General features: G+C 35.4%; 1 protein-coding gene and 1 long non-coding RNA gene across 2 annotated transcripts in view; one reads left to right on the top strand and one right to left on the bottom strand.

The window, feature by feature from the left end:
- Positions 1-1,760, top strand: part of LOC108375715 (uncharacterized) — a 19,418-nt gene extending 17,658 nt beyond the window's left edge. Inside the window, exon 3 of the long non-coding RNA XR_001849201.1 lies at positions 1,354-1,760. This is a non-coding gene — a long non-coding RNA (uncharacterized LOC108375715). The remainder of the gene's footprint in view (positions 1-1,353) is intronic.
- Positions 1-18,376, bottom strand: part of LOC108375707 (N(G),N(G)-dimethylarginine dimethylaminohydrolase 1) — a 57,968-nt gene that overhangs the window by 8,327 nt on the left and 31,265 nt on the right. The window lies entirely within an intron of this gene.

The raw sequence follows: 18,376 nt of genomic DNA, 5'->3' as shown, positions 1-18,376 counted from the left end.
ATTTATTTTTATTTTTTTTATGTATGTTACCGCATAACTTTGGACCACGTCAACCGATTTAGATAATTCTGCAACGGAAAGGTAGTGTCTCAGAGGTGGTCCCATACTAATTTGGTTTAGATCCGATCATTGAATCATGAAATATATAGAGATATATATGTGACCTGGTCTACGGAAAGGGGGCTTAGGTGTCAAAAAATCAATTTTCACTTTTTGGTTGATTCGGATGGAAGATGAGGTGCTTTTTCACGTGGTGAAAAGCAGAAAATCCTAACTTGCTTAGAAGTGTACTAAAAATGTAGAGAAAGAAGAGTAAAAATACGACAAAATATAATTTATTGGTAATGAACAAAAAACATTGAATTATAAGCTATAAAGACATGATTATACACTAGAAAAACGTATTATGGGCCAAAAATAATAATGCTGAGTAGTTTATGTATTTTTCTTTGTTATGTCTCTGTCCATATTTCTTCCGCCCAGCAAGCTTTGCGTATACACTTTCTAGCTTTTCGTTACTCATAATTCTTCGATGTGACTTAGTATCACTAAACCAAGTTCATTTATCGACATCTCTAAACAATTGTTCCGCGTACTCTCGATCATTTCCCGTGGTATCAGTGTATGGCATTCATTATTACAACAATCTTTTGACAGAAATTTTGTTACCAGCTCCTCCTCCTTTACATCAACAACATACAGGTCCATCTTAACAAAAGTTTGTTCGGTATCATCTTCTGCCTGAGATACACATACTTCGTCTTCATCATCATCGCTCTCTTCATAGTTTTCATCATCGTTTTCATCATCCTTTTCATGGAAATATTGTCCGTATACGGCACTGAACTCCTCATCAACACTCATGTTTCATTTCATGCGAAGACGATAATCAACAGAAACAGTAAACGTCACTTCTTCAGTGTTACTTTTTTAAATGTTCCACACTAGCAACTTACACGATGTAACTATAATAATATTCCGACCAACAACAACACTTAAAATAAATAAAAATATTCCGACGACCTGATAACCTCCTCCTTTTTTGGAAGTCGGTTAAAAAATTATTGTAAGCTGCACGCAACAATTTAAGTTCATTAAATTTGGAAACTCACAACTGCCTCCACCGCGATTTGAAGTCGTGACCAACGATGCTTGCGTCGGAAGTCTTCTCGCTGAGCTACTTTCGTATTGTATGAGTAGTGAGCATTTGCACATTTACACCGCTAAATTCAACTGTCCCGCTTTGCATCTGTTTTGCACTAGTTCAGAGATATGTAGTTCTGATGTACTTATGTAGTTCCGAACTAGCGCTTTGTCAGACTGTCTCTAAATTTTACTGCAGGGTCATAACAGACACCCCTATTGCGAGTGTCGACTAGTAGTAGATAAACGACTGCTAGTCGATTATCGATTTTCCGTGGTATTTTCAAGTTCGTTTTCTAGTTCAATAAGTGAGTGTGAATAGTTTATAGTCGCTCGTCTTTCTACAAATAAACAATTGGAGAAGGATGAGCGATTAAAAACTATTCACAGTAGCTTAATGAACGAGAAATCGACTCTCACAATACCATGGAAAAGCGATAATCGAATAAGAATATTTTATCTACTACCAGTCGACACTCGCAATAGGAGGGAGAGAGCAAAACACATTTACTCTCATTGTTGCGTTTGGTATTAATACATCTGTACATACATTGCATATGAATACAAACATACATTGGGCATAGCTGGTATTCACTCTTCATCTGTAAGAAAACGATCTACCAATGCTCGTTAAGGACCGAAACGGAAATAGCTTTTTCACTCTTTTGCTTTGCAAAGACAATGGTTATCGTTTTTCTCTTGTACAAACCCTGCAGAAAAAAATTATCAATTGATTAAAATAACCAACTTCTAGTTACCTTTTTTGCGGGAGTTTGACATATAACTAACTTTTAATTAACTTTAAGTTAGTTGTAAAGTCGTGCAAGAGTCATGCAGANATGAATACAAACATGTATTGGGCATAGCTGGTATTCACTCTTCATCTGTAAGAAAACGATCTACCAATGCTCGTTAAGGACCGAAACGGAAATAGCTTTTTCACTCTTTTGCTTTGCAAAGACAATGGTTATCGTTTTTCTCTTGTACAAACCCTGCAGAAAAAAATTATCAATTGATTAAAATAACCAACTTCTAGTTACCTTTTTTGCGGGAGTTTGACATATAACTAACTTTTAATTAACTTTAAGTTAGTTGTAAAGTCGTGCAAGAGTCATGCAGACGTTATCGGGAGTTTGTTTTCTTTACAAGTTTCTATTTAAATATCCTCACAAAAAATATTCAATACACTTTTTTCTGAACTTGGCAGATTTTTTTTTCGTATTCAGGACAAATAAAAGGAATATCGAAATTGTACATTACCATTTTGAAGTTATGTCTGACGGTGTTCGAATATGGGACAGCCCATGGCGCAATAAACAGGTGAAGTAATAAAGCAGCATTCTCTGTTCATTTTCAGACATTCGGCGGCCTTATATTTCACAATGCTGCCGTTATTCGTTGAACGTTTTATGAGTTGCTTCTTTGGAAGTATTTACATATATTTTGGGGGCAATTTGGCCGTTTATTACTTGCTTGCAACATTGTTTTTTCGTAAAATTTTCCGTTTGAATTTTAGTGGAAAATTCGTTTTATCTAAAACTTTCCGTTTGAATTTTTGTGGAAAAATACTATATAACTTATTTGTGATTCAAAAATTAATAATGCCTAAGCCAAGCTGTGTAATTTGCAGAAAAAAGTGGACTTACGAAGGCGTCCGTTTGTTCCATTCACCAGCGGAACAGGTTAGACTGAATAAGTTGGATATTTCAAATATTTAATGGCGAAGTAATTTCTTGCACTACCAACTTCTCCGAAAAATTATTATCCCACAGCCATGAAATAGACCTTCCAATAAATGTGAAAAAGCTATTTTTTAAGTGCAGGATGCATTTCCGTATAAATTATTTTAATAAGCGCTTGAAAGGCTAAAGGTATAATCGATTAATCTTTATAAACCTCCCATATATACCTATTTTAAATGTATTTATTTAAACCTTATAACCATTCACGTGTTGAGTTTTTGTATTCACGTTGCTGATTTCATGTATCTAATTTCATCTCTTCATACAATTATCAAGATTTGTCTATGCATCCGTCCGTGTGTCCTTGGAAGTATTCTTTGAACGAAATCTTTTTTACTAATTCCACCATTTCGAAAAGCGTATTTGCTCAAGACATCGAGTTGTACGTCACTGTCACTTTTAATTGGTTGTTGCATTGGGTACTTTTATTAAGATTTTTGTATGCATTTGTCGCTGAGTCCTTGAAGTATTATTTATGATAAACCTTTTTTAATAATTTCCCGATTTTAACATATTTTTCTACCTAAAAATATCAGTTTGTGCGACATTAACATGATGTTTTGAAACCGTAGTTGGACCTTTCATCTAGAATGATATAGACACTTCTCAATCTGGCTTGTCTTCAGTATCTACGTTCTTGATTGCTTCTCTTTGTGTGAACTATTCCGTGGATTTAGCACATCAATTAACTCTTATTAGCGTCAAAATCTTTATTTAAGTTTCTAATTATTATTTATTACATTGGCTGTAAAGCCTTAAAGCTCTTTGTTATTGTTAGTGTTTGCCTTTCAATACTAAATACAATCGTAATCCACAAAATTGTTTAGCTTCTACATATCTAACTTGAATAAAAAATAATAAATTATGCTTAGTTAATTAAAATGGCTCTTTTATTTTTCAAATAGGGATATTTCAAAAGTAATTTTTAATGTATGTATATGTATAAAATAAAAAACTTTAAATTATTACCCCTTTTGTAGTCAAAAAGGGTAATTCTGTTTAATATTTCTGGCCTTTACCCTTTAAAAAAATCTAAGGGGCGAAAACTTCCAATAAGGTAGTGTCAAATCTTTCTTCTCGCTCTTATTACTTCACCTGGTATTATTCCACCATGGGGACAGCCTACACCAGAATATGTAAACAAATATAAAATGTAATAAAATAAAGTAAATAAATAAATAAAATAAAAGTAAAAAAACAAAAAAAAAATTTGTTTTTCATATTGATATTTTATGTCCAAAAGTAGTTAGCTACAAGTTAGTTGACATCTAATGCAGAGGAAACCAGTTCTCACTTCTCTTTGCGGCCATCGCGCTTCAATAGTAGTTAGTTAGTCGAATGTTAGTTAGTTAACAGTTAGCTACAAACCATGAACCAAATGTGACTATTTCCTGCAGGGAAACAATTTAAATAGATCGCAAATTTTGTATCTTTGGACGAATCATTCGTGAAATGTTTCGTTTGTTTTCGAACTCTGGTTGGCAGCTTTTTTGCGTAATTGATGTTGTTACACAAAAAGGAGGGACCTACAGTTTTACGCCGACTCCGAACTAGGGATGTTGCGAATGTGGAATTTTAGACATCCGCGGATGCGTATGCGGTTGCGGATGTTTAAAGCGAATGCGGATGTCAAATATTTTTAAGAAATAATTTTGGTGAGTACATTAGGTGATTTAGGTAAATAAAAAATGGAAAAGTTACTAATTTTTAAAGTTTTTTTTATTTAGTACTTCAATTAAAAAATTGGAACATTGTATTTAAGAAAGAGTAATTTTGCTGCCTTTTCAGGTTACAGCCTGATTCCTAACGGGTCGTAAATCAAACCTGCGCCACTAAATAACTATTCGCTCGAGGCGACAAACTTGAAACTTGACAAAATTGTAAATTCTTTTCGATTGACGCTGCACCAGTTGAGAGGACTTTCAGTTACGTTTCTTTTTTTATTGCGGTGAAACAGTTTCTTTTTGGGAATTGCATCGGGGCTGCAAATGTCGGATGTATCCTCCTGACTTTCATCTTCACAATCTAGTATCATGGCGTTGTTTAAACACCGTTGTGTTCCAATTTGGAGCATACATTCTTTTGATTGTTTCAGAATTTGGAGAACCTGTTACGTCATCAGCGTTCTTCGATTTCAGTTTTTGTACTTCATTTTTAATCCTGTCTTCTGTGACTGGTTTGAAAAATGTGCGCTTATAGCGAGGTTGTGAATAGGTGGATATGGCAAATAAATTGTTAGTTTCTAGTTTAATAGTTTAAAATCGTGTTATTTTGTTTCTTATAATAATTTGAATTATGGAATCACGGACGATAAAGGTCTCAGATTTGCTTAGTTCTCGGGTGACTCCTTGTAATGGTTCGCCTGTAATAAATACCTTGTAATTTGTTTTTTTTTTATTAGTTAGTTGAGCTTCCTAGTTGCAGGCAGTCACAATTAATTACTCACCGCTGTCGGTACCATAAGCTATCAAATCTGTTTTGTTGTTCCATTCTATGCGCTCAATGTGTTTTGATATATTTTTTGAGGCGAATGAACGCAAATTTCCCACATATATATCGCTAATACTATTTTAAGAGGGCTTATTTCACATTGTTGCTGAAATGCGAAAAACCACAACTAACTAAATTTTTGTATTGCCTAAAACGATGTGGGGACTTATGATTCGATGAAATGCATCATAATCAATCAAAGTTAATTTTGGATTTTTAGTTAGTTACGGCTTTTTGTGAGTTAAGCCCTTTCCATACTATACTAACCATATATTACATGCCAAGTCCCACGCCTCAATAGATATAAAATTCACCTTGAATTAATTCTTATTTAATTTGTGAACTTGACTGTCAACTTATTTACATACCATTTTATCTCTATTTCGATGCGTTCTAATTTTGACAATTTACACAAAATTAAAATAAATGTTTTTGTTTTCGAGCTGAAAGACTAATAGAAGGAAACACGGAACTTAAGAATAAGTTTTATGAGGAAAAAAATAATTACACTAAGAAAAAGTAGAAAACAACTAGAGATGCATCCAGTTTTCTCAACAGACCTTTGACAAATAATATTCGATTCTCTACTTCCTACTTCCTATTCCTACTATTATCTTACGCTTTGACTTTAAATTACGAAAGAAGATGGACGTAGGGGACAGTCTTACCGTAGCATCTCTACAGGCAAAAAATATTGGCTAAAATATTTGTTTGCCAGATATACGTTTTAACAGTGCACTTGTACAATATTCGCAAAAGCTCCGCATTGATTATTGCGAATGCGAATGTCATAATTTATGCGGAAGTTCCGCGGTTGCGAATGCGAATGCGAATATTCACAACAACCCTGCTCCGAACGGCGATTGTATTTTAATGAGAAGGGGTTTTTCATGGCAGAAATACACTCGGAGATTATCTGCCGAGGGGCGACCGCTGTTGAGAAAAAACCTTTTTGTAATTTTTTTTTTGCGTTGTTGCTTTGACCAGGGCGCGCACTGCTTACCACTACACCACAACGGCCGTAACGGCGATTTTTTAATATTAAATAACTTTTGCTGCATTGTCATAATTACGGTGACCATCCGTCCTGTATTATACGGGACAGTCCTCTTTTTTCGTCAATTGTCCTGGTAATTTATTTATTTCATACGGGACGCCAAAAGTTCTGTATTTCTTTTAATGTCCCGTATTCCGTACTTTGGCGCCTTAATAGCTCTTAAAAATGGCATGCCTATGAAAAAGTTTTTATTTTTAAATCTGGACCCTTGTATTCGAATCGAGGAGCACATATCGACTGCTGAGTGGAAGATCGACCTATCTCGGCAGCCAGTTCGAAAACGCGCTATCTCAAAACAATTTCAAAGGTCGCCCTTGTTCAGAATTTTATTAGAAAACATTCTATCTCAGAATTTGGTTGAGGAACGCCCTATTTCAGAGTTCGATTAAAAAATTTCCTATCGCACTTCAAAATGTATTGAAAATGTGCTGATATAGGGCGTTTATGAATCGGCAGCTGAGATAGAGCGTTTTTGAAACGAATTCTGAAATAGAGCGTTCTTCAATCAAATTCTGAAATAGGACGGTTTTCAAAAGTTTTTTGAGATAGAGCGTTTTCGAACTGGCTGCCGAGATAGGTTATAATTTTATAATTTTGCGTATAAAAACTGGGTATTTGAATATTCTGAGTTGCACAAAGCATATTTAAAAGGTCGCAGGAGTAGAGCAGCTGATTTTACATTTGTCGAGAATTTCGCCTTTAAATTGTAATTTTTGGTAAATTTTTTCTCTAAAATTTTAAACTTCGTTTACGTACGCCTTGGTTTACCTATATGGATTCCAAAACCAACAACGAAATACGCACAGCTAGCTGTTTTTTCGCGGGTTCAATTACTTGTCTGATGTGCCGTGGTGTGGGGGCAATTTAAAAATTTTTTGAAGGAAGAATATATTCAATAGGCGAAACTATGCCAAAAAGCATTTTGGTGATTGTATGAGCGATTGTATCTTCAGCATGAGAAACTGCAAATAAGGCTACAATGAGAATGTTGTAAAAGTAAAGAAGTTCTCAAAGTTGGAAGGGAAGTAGAACCCTTCGAAGGTTCGCTTCGCAATTCAGTTCGTTCGGGATGCTACTCACTGCATTGTGCTTGGCCGAAATCCGAGTCTGAAAATAATCCATTGCATACCACTCGTACTTCAAAAGTAGTACGATATTTTTATGATGTTTTCCTGCGTAGGTATTTTTGTAACAAATTTTGCTGATAAAAATCCCGAGCACAAAGTACAAGGTTATGGAAAAATATTCGACAAATGTGTGATGTTACAACTGAATAATTTATGTGCTGTTTTCACAAAATATCGAATCGAAAAATATATGCTAAATAAAGATGCTGTTTCAGGGCTAATAAATGTACGAACATTAAAAAAGGTTTTAATATCCTCTAGGTTTTGTGGAAAAAAGGAAAATTATTTTTTGTCCCGTATTCGGCTGGCATAAATATGGTCACCGTAGTCATAATACATGATGCAATAATACCAGGTGGAATCAGTTGTGACAGCTCGATTTGACACTGCCTTAGCTCAGTAGAATAAGAAGAAAAACGGGAAGAAATGAATCCCCCCCCCTTTGGGGAAAAAATATATAAAATTTCATATTTTATTTGCTTTTTTATAGTATATTTGTAATGAGATGAAATAAAATAAGATAAAATACCTTTTTAAGAAAACAAAATGTGTATACTGAGAAAAAATACAAAAAAATTCAACTATATGATTAGGCAAAGAATTGTTAAAGAAGTAACACTGTTTCACCTAAGGCAGTCAATATGGCGGAATTAGAGCGAGAAGTTGCCAACCGATAACACCTTGTATTATTGCATCATGATCACAATATAGAGCCAAATGTACAACTGATATGCTAGAAAAGAGTGGCTGCATATTAAAATTAGGAATTCACTTGTATATGGGCATTCCCATGGTGGCGCACGTGACAGTCGTACGATTCCAATGTGATACAAAAAAGGAATACCATTTGTTTTCTTTAACTTTTTTGGGCCATTGTATAGCACATAATTAGCTCTATATTTAACCGAAAAATGAAATCAATCGAACTGCTTGGTCCTGAAATATAAGCATTTAAAGAGAGTGTCGTTACGTGACAAAAAATGGAAGTTGATTTTTTCTTTTCTTACAAAATCGCAAAACTCTGCGAATTGTGGATGGCTATTTCCATGAAACTTATTTTAATATGATTTGGAGCAATTCTAGTTGTTTTTAGAGTTTTTTGAATTAATGCAAATTGTTTCAATTCTCTTTTACAACCCCAAGTGTGAAACGTGACGTGACGTGGCGTCACGTGACATAAATTTCCATCGTTATATTTTTGTTAATATTGCTTTTAAATGAATTTTCAACGCAAATAAAACATGTATTTTATGTAGAATATACTTTATATTTTGACTTCAGCGCCAATTCAGGGTCAATTTATTAGAAATCTATGATTTATTATGTTTCAACCACATACGCCAAATTCGAACCAAATCAGACCATAAATACGGTTTTTCGAAATATCTCGACCTTGGCACCACCTAGGAAGACCATTTTATGCAAAGATGATTCTACTTACATAGCCAGTATATATTTTAAAAAGCAGACAAATCGGCCCGTAAATACGTTAGATATAAAACTTTTATTTTTTTTGTCGTGGTGGACCTTCCGCTGGAAACACCCATATGCCATATGCGATATTTATGTGTTTTAATCTATTTAAAAAGTCATTTAGAGTCTTATAGGAAATTGCCTTACTATACAACATTTACTTTTTTATAAGTTCTAATATATGACCAAGCCGTGTGGAGCTGCCCATACAGACATATATTCAGGATTATAAGCCTGTAATTATATATTTTTCTAGATTTATTTTGAAATAGTATGCACATACGTATTAAAAGTAGCAACAAATTAGTACCTTTTCTACTACTTTAAAATGCGTGACCGGAATAGAACTGCCGAAAAAGTGAGGTTAAGTTACTGACAACACCTTGTTATTATTACACCATGAGTTGAACTAATGGGCTGTTTTTGCTTACATTTAGCTCTAAATGCTGCTCTAAATGTACATTTACCATACAAAATTCGTCGCCTAAATGCAACTCCATTGTTGCATAAAGAATTTAAATGCTAAAAGCAACCCTGTGATCTTCCAAAAGTGGCAACATTGCTTTTTCGCGTATATAGTGGCTAGCTGCGTTTCAGTGATCGCCGATCGAGATTTCATTTATTATTTTACATTATTTGGATAAAGAAAAGTTACGCAAATTCAACGTCGATGTGATGATGATAGAAATCTGGATCAATTTGTGATCAACTGTTTGTTTTGTTTCCTAATTAAGTGAGGAAATTTTAATTGACAGCATAGACAAATGAATATATACACAAGCATATGTTCGGTTATGGTTAAAACAATTCAAGTTTTTGTATTGAATTTTTGGTTTAAAATTAATTTTTTCCTTTTCAGTAGGGTTTTTCGCACATTACCTTCTGCGTGAGAATTGATCGTAATAGATACGGATCTGAATAAGCGACTGGAACACGGCTGTTTGTCAAAAGCATACGATTTCGAACTCGCGTAAATGTACATTTGCTAAATGCGATAGCATGAACGCTCTTCGAAAACATACATATGTTCGAAAGTGCTAAATGTTGCATTTTAAATGCAGCAAAAACGCTGCATAACGTATGCGGAATTAAATACGAACTGACGCAGTAAAAAGAAACAGTTATACTTTCGGATGGAACAAATATTGTTTTTCCACTCACATATGTACATAGATATTGTCGAAATTTCTAAGAAACATTTTTATATAAAAGACTCGTTCATAACGATTGGCCTGTTAAAAGTTTTCAGGCAGAGTGCGGAGGAATTTTTTAAAAATTTTTGGGACTTTATTGTGCCAATTTGAGTTATTATTTTTTGAACCATTAGCCGATAAAAAGTTCATTGTTATATTTAGGTGTCCTTTTATGGGTCCCTAATGAAAAATATTTTCCTAATACGTTGTACAAAACTGAAATGAATGTAATGCAAGCAAATTTTGGGAAAGCAATCATAGCCGCTTTTAATTTTCCTTTCCAAAGTTAAAAAAAATATCTTGGGTAAAGTGGTTTCCACATATTTCACTATATCAAGCAATTTATGTTTCTTGTTACGGTGTCATTTCGCTGCTTTGTGAAAGCAGGGTTTGAAATTGCCTGACTATTTTCAATGCACTCGCAGTTGCTTAAATACGACTAACACAAATAAATCAGTAAAAGCAGACAGCAAAAGCGAAGCTTCAGCTTATAGAGCAGTTTGTTTTTGCTTACAGTCAGCCGAAGCAACCGGTTTAGAAAAATTTGTTGTTCCGTTTTGGAGAGTTTTTTTTTATAAGAAAACGTTTTTAAGATTCGATTTTTGGATATGTTTTTCGTTTTTTCTTTTCTTTTACAGATTCCATTTTTGTTACATATTTCATGAAAAAAAAAATTATTGCAAGCTGCACGCAACAATTTAAATTGATTAAATGTTAAAACTCATAACTGCCTCCACCGCGATTTTAACTCGTGACCAACGATCCTTGCGTCGGAAGTCTTCTCGCTGAGTTACTTTTGTATTGTACGAGTAGTGAGCATTTGCACATTTACACCGCTAGTTTCAACTGTCCCGCTCTGCATCTGTTTTGCACTAGTTCAGAGATATGTAGTTCTGATATATGTAGTTCGGAACTAGCGCTTTGTCAGACTGTCTCTAAATTTTAATGCAGGGTCATTACAGACACCCTTATTGCGAGTGTCGGCTAGTAGTAGATAAACGACTGCTAGTCGATTATCGATTTTCCGTGGTATTTTCAAGGTCGTTTTCTAGTTCAATAAGTGAGTGTGAATAGTTTATAGTCGCTCATCTTTCTACAAATAAACAGTAGGAGAAGGATGAGCGATTAAAAACTATTCACAGTAGCTTAATGAACGAGAAATCGACTCTCACAATACCGTGGAAAAGCGATAATCGAATAAGAGTATTTTATCTACTACCAGTCGACACTCGCATTAGGAGGGAGAGAGCAAAACACATTTACTCTCCTTGTTGCGTTTGGTATTAATACATCTGTACATACATTGCATATGAATCACAATATAACCAGTAAACAACCTTCGGTGAATTTAGCGACTGCCTTCCTCGGGGATGAATATGCCAGGGATGAAATTATTGGTACACACGCCTTCTAAGCACGCAGGGTTGCTTTCGAGAAACAAAAAATATTTAACTCCAAATAGTTTCAAAAAGTATAGTGTAAAACGAAATTTATTGAATAATTCCACACAAAATGGTATACATAAATGACTCATTTTCTAAACGATTTAAATAAAACGCATTTCATAACCTTTTTTGTGCAAAGGGCATGGCCAATTGATAGAAAAGTACTATGTAAATTTTTGTTAACTATGACGTGAATGAAAATTTTCATCCGGCCGGACTGTTTTGAAGTATTTTTTTGTTCTAATGTTATTACTAAGACGTCTAATAAATGCATGGCTTTTAGTTTTAGAAGAATCAAAGTCAGTAAAGACAAGTATTTTTTGTATAAGTTCTGCATGTTAATTGCTCAACATCTTTTGCACCAGAGCAACTGTCAAAAATTTCCAGCAGTAAAAAGTTACGAATTGGCACAGCAGAAATGTAAAATTTTCTCGCCATAATAAAGTTTTTTCAACATGGAACTTTTCTACTAATTGACATGAAATTACTATCTCAACGCTCGGAGCGCTGCCACTGAGGACCTTTGCCAACTGATAAAAAAGAGAAAACTTTGAAAGATCAAACAAAAATTTTGAGATTTCTCGTTGTGAATACAACGCCATAATTTTTACCTAACTCGTGGGACTACACAAAATTTTGACAGCTTGTAAATATGTATACACATAAAGCGGTTGGCGGTAATAATGAGTCAAAATCAAAATGGAGAAAAGAACAAAAAGCGTACTTTAGTTGTCAGTTATAAAATAAATCAAATTTATTTGCGAATATTTGTTTATTCTATTTATTGAAAGGCAACCACGCGGAAAAGCTTGTGTTAATTATATTGATAACATCCTGGCAACTCGCACGTAGTCTAAATTCTCAAGTAACATAAAATCCACAAAAGAATGCATTGCTTGTATTACCATCAATACGCCATGTACAAATTTTAACAACACACATAAATATTTCGCACGAGCGTTTGTTTGGTCTTTCAACACCATTTATAATTTTCTTTTAATAAAATCGCGCTTTGTCAAGTGCTTAAATTTATTTATCTAATAATAATGCAGCACACAACCCTGAAATCTAAGAAAAAGTCTGAGGAAGGCCATTAAATAGCAGCACACAACCCAGTGCCTTCCTCAAGGGTGAATAAAGCTACAACAACGATTACTACAACCACAACCCAAAAAGGTTGGCTACTGTCTATACGTGCTATACTGTGATATGAATACAAACATACATGAATACAAACATGCATTGGGCATAGCTGGTATACGCTCTTCATCTGTAAGAAAACGATCTACCAATGCTCGTTAAGGACCGAAACGGAAATCGCTTTTTTTACTCTTTTGCTTTGCAAAGACACTGGTTATCGTTTTTCTCTTGTACAAACCCTGCAGAAAAAAAATTATCAATTAATTCAAATAACCAACTTCTAAAGGGTGAACACACCAAAACTGCGACACTTTGGGAAACTTATAACTTACCCAAAAAGATTTAAATATTTTGAAATTCAAATACCATAAGCTGGCCATGACCTTAGTTGGACGTAGAAGAAATTTCATTTGAATTTGATTCCTACAACCCTATTCTGTCAAACCTCTCAAATAAATTGTGAGGAAAACAATTGTGACTTTTTTGTCAGTTCTATTTTGTGAGGTTATTCACAGCCAAACCTCACAAGAACACAGCTTTAAAATTCACCACTTGAGGTGAAAAGGGTTTTTCTGTCAAACGGCCATATTATAAATGAAAAACAGCGCGAAAGATGCAGGCCGAACAACAAGAAAAGTAAGTAATTTTATAAAATGTAAAAATTTGCTGTATAATATCTTATTTAATTTATTTTCTAGGCGATCCAAGTTCGAAAGAACCTCGCAGGAGCAGCTGCAGTATTTCATAAGTTTCTGCAAGGAGCACCCGGAGCTTCAACGAGGGAAGTTCCAACAAAGTAACCCCCAGTTAATACAAAATTTATGGGCAGAAGTGGCAGACACCCTAAATTCAATGCGAGGGCCCACTCGAACTGTGGCCAATTGGAAGGAAGTAGGTGTGTCAGTGTTTTGTATTCCTATTTTTACATATGTATATATTTTCTGTTTAGTCGCTTATGCATTGGAAACACCAGTTGCGCAGTCGCGCACGCAGGCTGAAAGCACAACCGCATGTGACTGGCGGAGGACCTCTTATTCCTGACATATCCGAATTTGAAAAGCAGGCAATCGACACTTTTGGGGCAGCAGCGGTGGATGGAATCTCCGGTGTGTCTTGCACATTGGGTCATGCGGTATTTAAAAAATTTATATTTCAATAAGAAGTGTTTGGAATTATGTTTCGTNGTTTTTCTCTTGTACAAACCCTGCAGAAAAAAAATTATCAATTAATTCAAATAACCAACTTCTAAAGGGTGAACACGCCAAAACTGCGACACTTTGGGAAACTTATAACTTACCCAAAAAGATTTAAATATTTTGAAATTCAAATACCATAAGCTGGCCATGACCTTAGTTGGACGTAGAAGAAATTTCATTTGAATTTGATTCCTACAACCCTATTCTGTCAAACCTCTCAAATAAATTGTGAGGAAAACAATTGTGACTTTTTTGTCAGTTCTATTTTGTGAGGTTATTCACAGCCAAACCTCACAAGAACACAGCTTTAAAATTCACCACTTGAGGTGAAAAGGGTTTTTCTGTCAAACGGCCATATTATAAATGAAAAACAGCGCGAAAGATGCAGGCCGAACAACAAGAAAAGTAAGTAATTTTATAAAATGTAAAAATTTGCTGTATAATATCTTATTTAATTTATTTTCTAGGCGATCCAAGTTCGAAAGAACCTCGCAGGAGCAGCTGCAGTATTTCATAAGTTTCTGCAAGGAGCACCCGGAGCTTCAACGAGGGAAGTTCCAACAAAGTAACCCCCAGTTAATACAAAATTTATGGGCAGAAGTGGCAGACACCCTAAATTCAATGCGAGGGCCCACTCGAACTGTGGCCAATTGGAAGGAAGTAGGTGTGTCAGTGTTTTGTATTCCTATTTTTACATATGTATATATTTTCTGTTTAGTCGCTTATGCATTGGAAACACCAGTTGCGCAGTCGCGCACGCAGGCTGAAAGCACAACCGCATGTGACTGGCGGAGGACCTCTTATTCCTGACATATCCGAATTTGAAAAGCAGGCAATCGACACTTTTGGGGCAGCAGCGGTGGATGGAATCTCCGGTGTGTCTTGCACATTGGGTCATGCGGTATTTAAAAAATTTATATTTCAATAAGAAGTGTTTGGAATTATGTTTCGTAATTCGGGAAATTGCTCAGTGATTTTTCTATGGGTGTGCGGAACGGAAGTTGGCATTGTTTTGAATTAAAGTTCCATCTATTAGTACACACGTATATAATAATTTTTAAATTCGGTTAGCGCATTTAAAAACATTGAGGAAATAATTTAACCGTTCTTCGAAATTCTAAACTCTTTCCTATTTAAAGTACACATTCATATCTGTGCNTTGAATTTGATTCCTACAACCCTATTCTGTCAAACCTCTCAAATAAATTGTGAGGAAAACAATTGTGACTTTTTTGTCAGTTCTATTTTGTGAGGTTATTCACAGCCAAACCTCACAAGAACACAGCTTTAAAATTCACCACTTGAGGTGAAAAGGGTTTTTCTGTCAAACGGCCATATTATAAATGAAAAACAGCGCGAAAGATGCAGGCCGAACAACAAGAAAAGTAAGTAATTTTATAAAATGTAAAAATTTGCTGTATAATATCTTATTTAATTTATTTTCTAGGCGATCCAAGTTCGAAAGAACCTCGCAGGAGCAGCTGCAGTATTTCATAAGTTTCTGCAAGGAGCACCCGGAGCTTCAACGAGGGAAGTTCCAACAAAGTAACCCCCAGTTAATACAAAATTTATGGGCAGAAGTGGCAGACACCCTAAATTCAATGCGAGGGCCCACTCGAACTGTGGCCAATTGGAAGGAAGTAGGTGTGTCAGTGTTTTGTATTCCTATTTTTACATATGTATATATTTTCTGTTTAGTCGCTTATGCATTGGAAACACCAGTTGCGCAGTCGCGCACGCAGGCTGAAAGCACAACCGCATGTGACTGGCGGAGGACCTCTTATTCCTGACATATCCGAATTTGAAAAGCAGGCAATCGACACTTTTGGGGCAGCAGCGGTGGATGGAATCTCCGGTGTGTCTTGCACATTGGGTCATGCGGTATTTAAAAAATTTATATTTCAATAAGAAGTGTTTGGAATTATGTTTCGTAATTCGGGAAATTGCTCAGTGATTTTTCTATGGGTGTGCGGAACGGAAGTTGGCATTGTTTTGAATTAAAGTTCCATCTATTAGTACACACGTATATAATAATTTTTAAATTCGGTTAGCGCATTTAAAAACATTGAGGAAATAATTTAACCGTTCTTCGAAATTCTAAACTCTTTCCTATTTAAAGTACACATTCATATCTGTGCTCGTATGGAATAGTAGCTTATGTCGGGAAGCTGGATTTAGTATAATGCGGCATTCCCTTTATTCTGTAAACGACAAGGAATATTTTCATGAGACTTAATTAGAATATTGACTTGCTAGTATCGGAACTATTTCTAGCACGTTTATTTGCCAAAAGTTCTTCAACGGGTCGGCGCCAGTGCTGCATTTTGCTAAAGCCAGCCTTTCGAAATAAGCTACTATTCCATACGAACACAGATATATGTATATGCAAAAATAAGTATACTATGTTTTAACGATTTGTTAAATTTTATTAAGGTTGAATCATCGGTGACCATCGTTGTCGATGAGACCATTCCATCGGCTAATTCCGCTTCCATTACTCTTCAATCTCCTTTACATGAGTCTCCTTCTGCTACTACGTCTTGTTTTGTATTACCAGCAACTACTTGTCTTGAGGTTGCACATTCTGCTTCTGCCACTTCTGCTTCTGTATATTCTGATGATGCGGCTCCAGGTAGCCCCACTTCTGTAAATCGCTCAGCAACTATTTCTTCGCATGGTGTCGTGCCCAATGTTGTGGTATCTTCTGCTGTTGAAGGGAAGTTGACCGTGACAAAAGTTTTGAATACTGTGATGACCAAGGTGGAAGGTCGTGAGAAAAGAGATGAGCAAATTATCTCACAAAACGAAAATCTCGCAAATGCACTTATGCAAACTACGCAAGCGCTTAGTACGATCATTCAAGCATTGAACAAGTTGACTGAAAAGGTAGACAAATTGTAGGGCGCCTAAAATCTTTAGATACTTGATAATTTTGAGAGTACAAAAAGGTAAAATCCATATGAATTCTTTTTAATTTTAGCACATTCTTCATTAGAATCTTTATGTTATAAAAATAGTTAAAACTCGTAATTTCTGTATTTTTTTTTAATCTAAAGCTGCAATATGCATATAAAAAAGCACTAGTTATACACAGGTGGACCGATAACTGAAAAAGATGTATCTTTTAATTGATTTAATTTTGATTGATATGATGGATTTCATCGAATTACAACTCCCACATCGTTTTATGAAAAAAATAAAAGATATTAGTCACGACTTTTTCCATTTCAGTTACGAAGTTGTTACGTCTTTTTGCATTTCAGGTGACGATATGTATGTTAGAAAATGAGCAACATCGTCAGCGAAATAGTTCTTAAAAATCAACGAAATTTTTGAGCTAATTCAAACTTACACAATATTACTTAAATTGAATGAGCTATTAAACTGCACACCATAATTTTTTATAGAAAAAACGATTAAAAAGTTAGAAATTTTGATGACCATTTTTTGAGCTTTGACGAATTATTATANATTTTTTGAGCTTTGACGAATTAATATAAATCTTGTACAAAGTTGAGTTACTTGATTTTCGTTGTGACATGCATTAGGTTTACCTAACAAAATAAATTAAATCTAATAAATAAAAATGGATGATCAATACTTGTAAAGACAAAACGGTTTTAGTTATCGGGATACCAGTGTATGTATATTTGAGTGAGACTGTTTGTAAATGATAGACTGTCAATAGTTTTAAGTGTTGTACAAAACAAAACGAACAGTGATGTTTTCTATAATTTCATTGTTTCTAACCTACGGCTTTATTATGTATCACGAACGATAGGCAACACGAACGATTCGTCTGCAGACAACAACGTCTCTGATTGCGATTTTAATACTATCCGTCGTCTTCGTCTTGCTTTTGATCGATTAGTGACAATCGTCTCGGTTACGTTTAAACCGACAAGAATGACGTCACCGCCACGCCATTCCCACGACAGCCGGTTCTACGTACCGGAATGACTCGGGTTTTACCCGACCAAGGGCTGTTGTTTCGGCGATCTAACCCCGTTTAGGTCGGCGAAATCCATCAAACGTTGTTCGATCCTAGGGCTACACCTTCTCCGCACCCTTCTGCTCAGGGCTGGCACAGAGTCAAACCCAGGGCCAGAAATCTACACCTGCTGCGTATGCCAGACACGACTGTATACAAACTCCACCTCGGTCAGGTGCAATGCCTGTGACGGGTGGAGTCACCTCCGTATCTGCTCGGGCCTGCGTACGCACCGGCAATGGACCACGTCGTTCGTGGCCCCATGCTGTGCGAACCGGACCGCCTCCACGGCAAACCACCACCCGCCTGGGCAGCACACAATCAACACACCCACACCCCAACACAACACAACAATAGACACACAAACAAACACAATAGC

This window comes from Rhagoletis zephyria, unplaced genomic scaffold (assembly GCF_001687245.7).
Source record: "Rhagoletis zephyria isolate East Lansing unplaced genomic scaffold, Rhagoletis_zephyria_1.1 Rzeph_scaffold_00094, whole genome shotgun sequence".
NCBI lineage: Eukaryota > Metazoa > Arthropoda > Insecta > Diptera > Tephritidae > Rhagoletis > Rhagoletis zephyria.
This window is presented reverse-complemented; position numbering and strand designations above follow the sequence as displayed.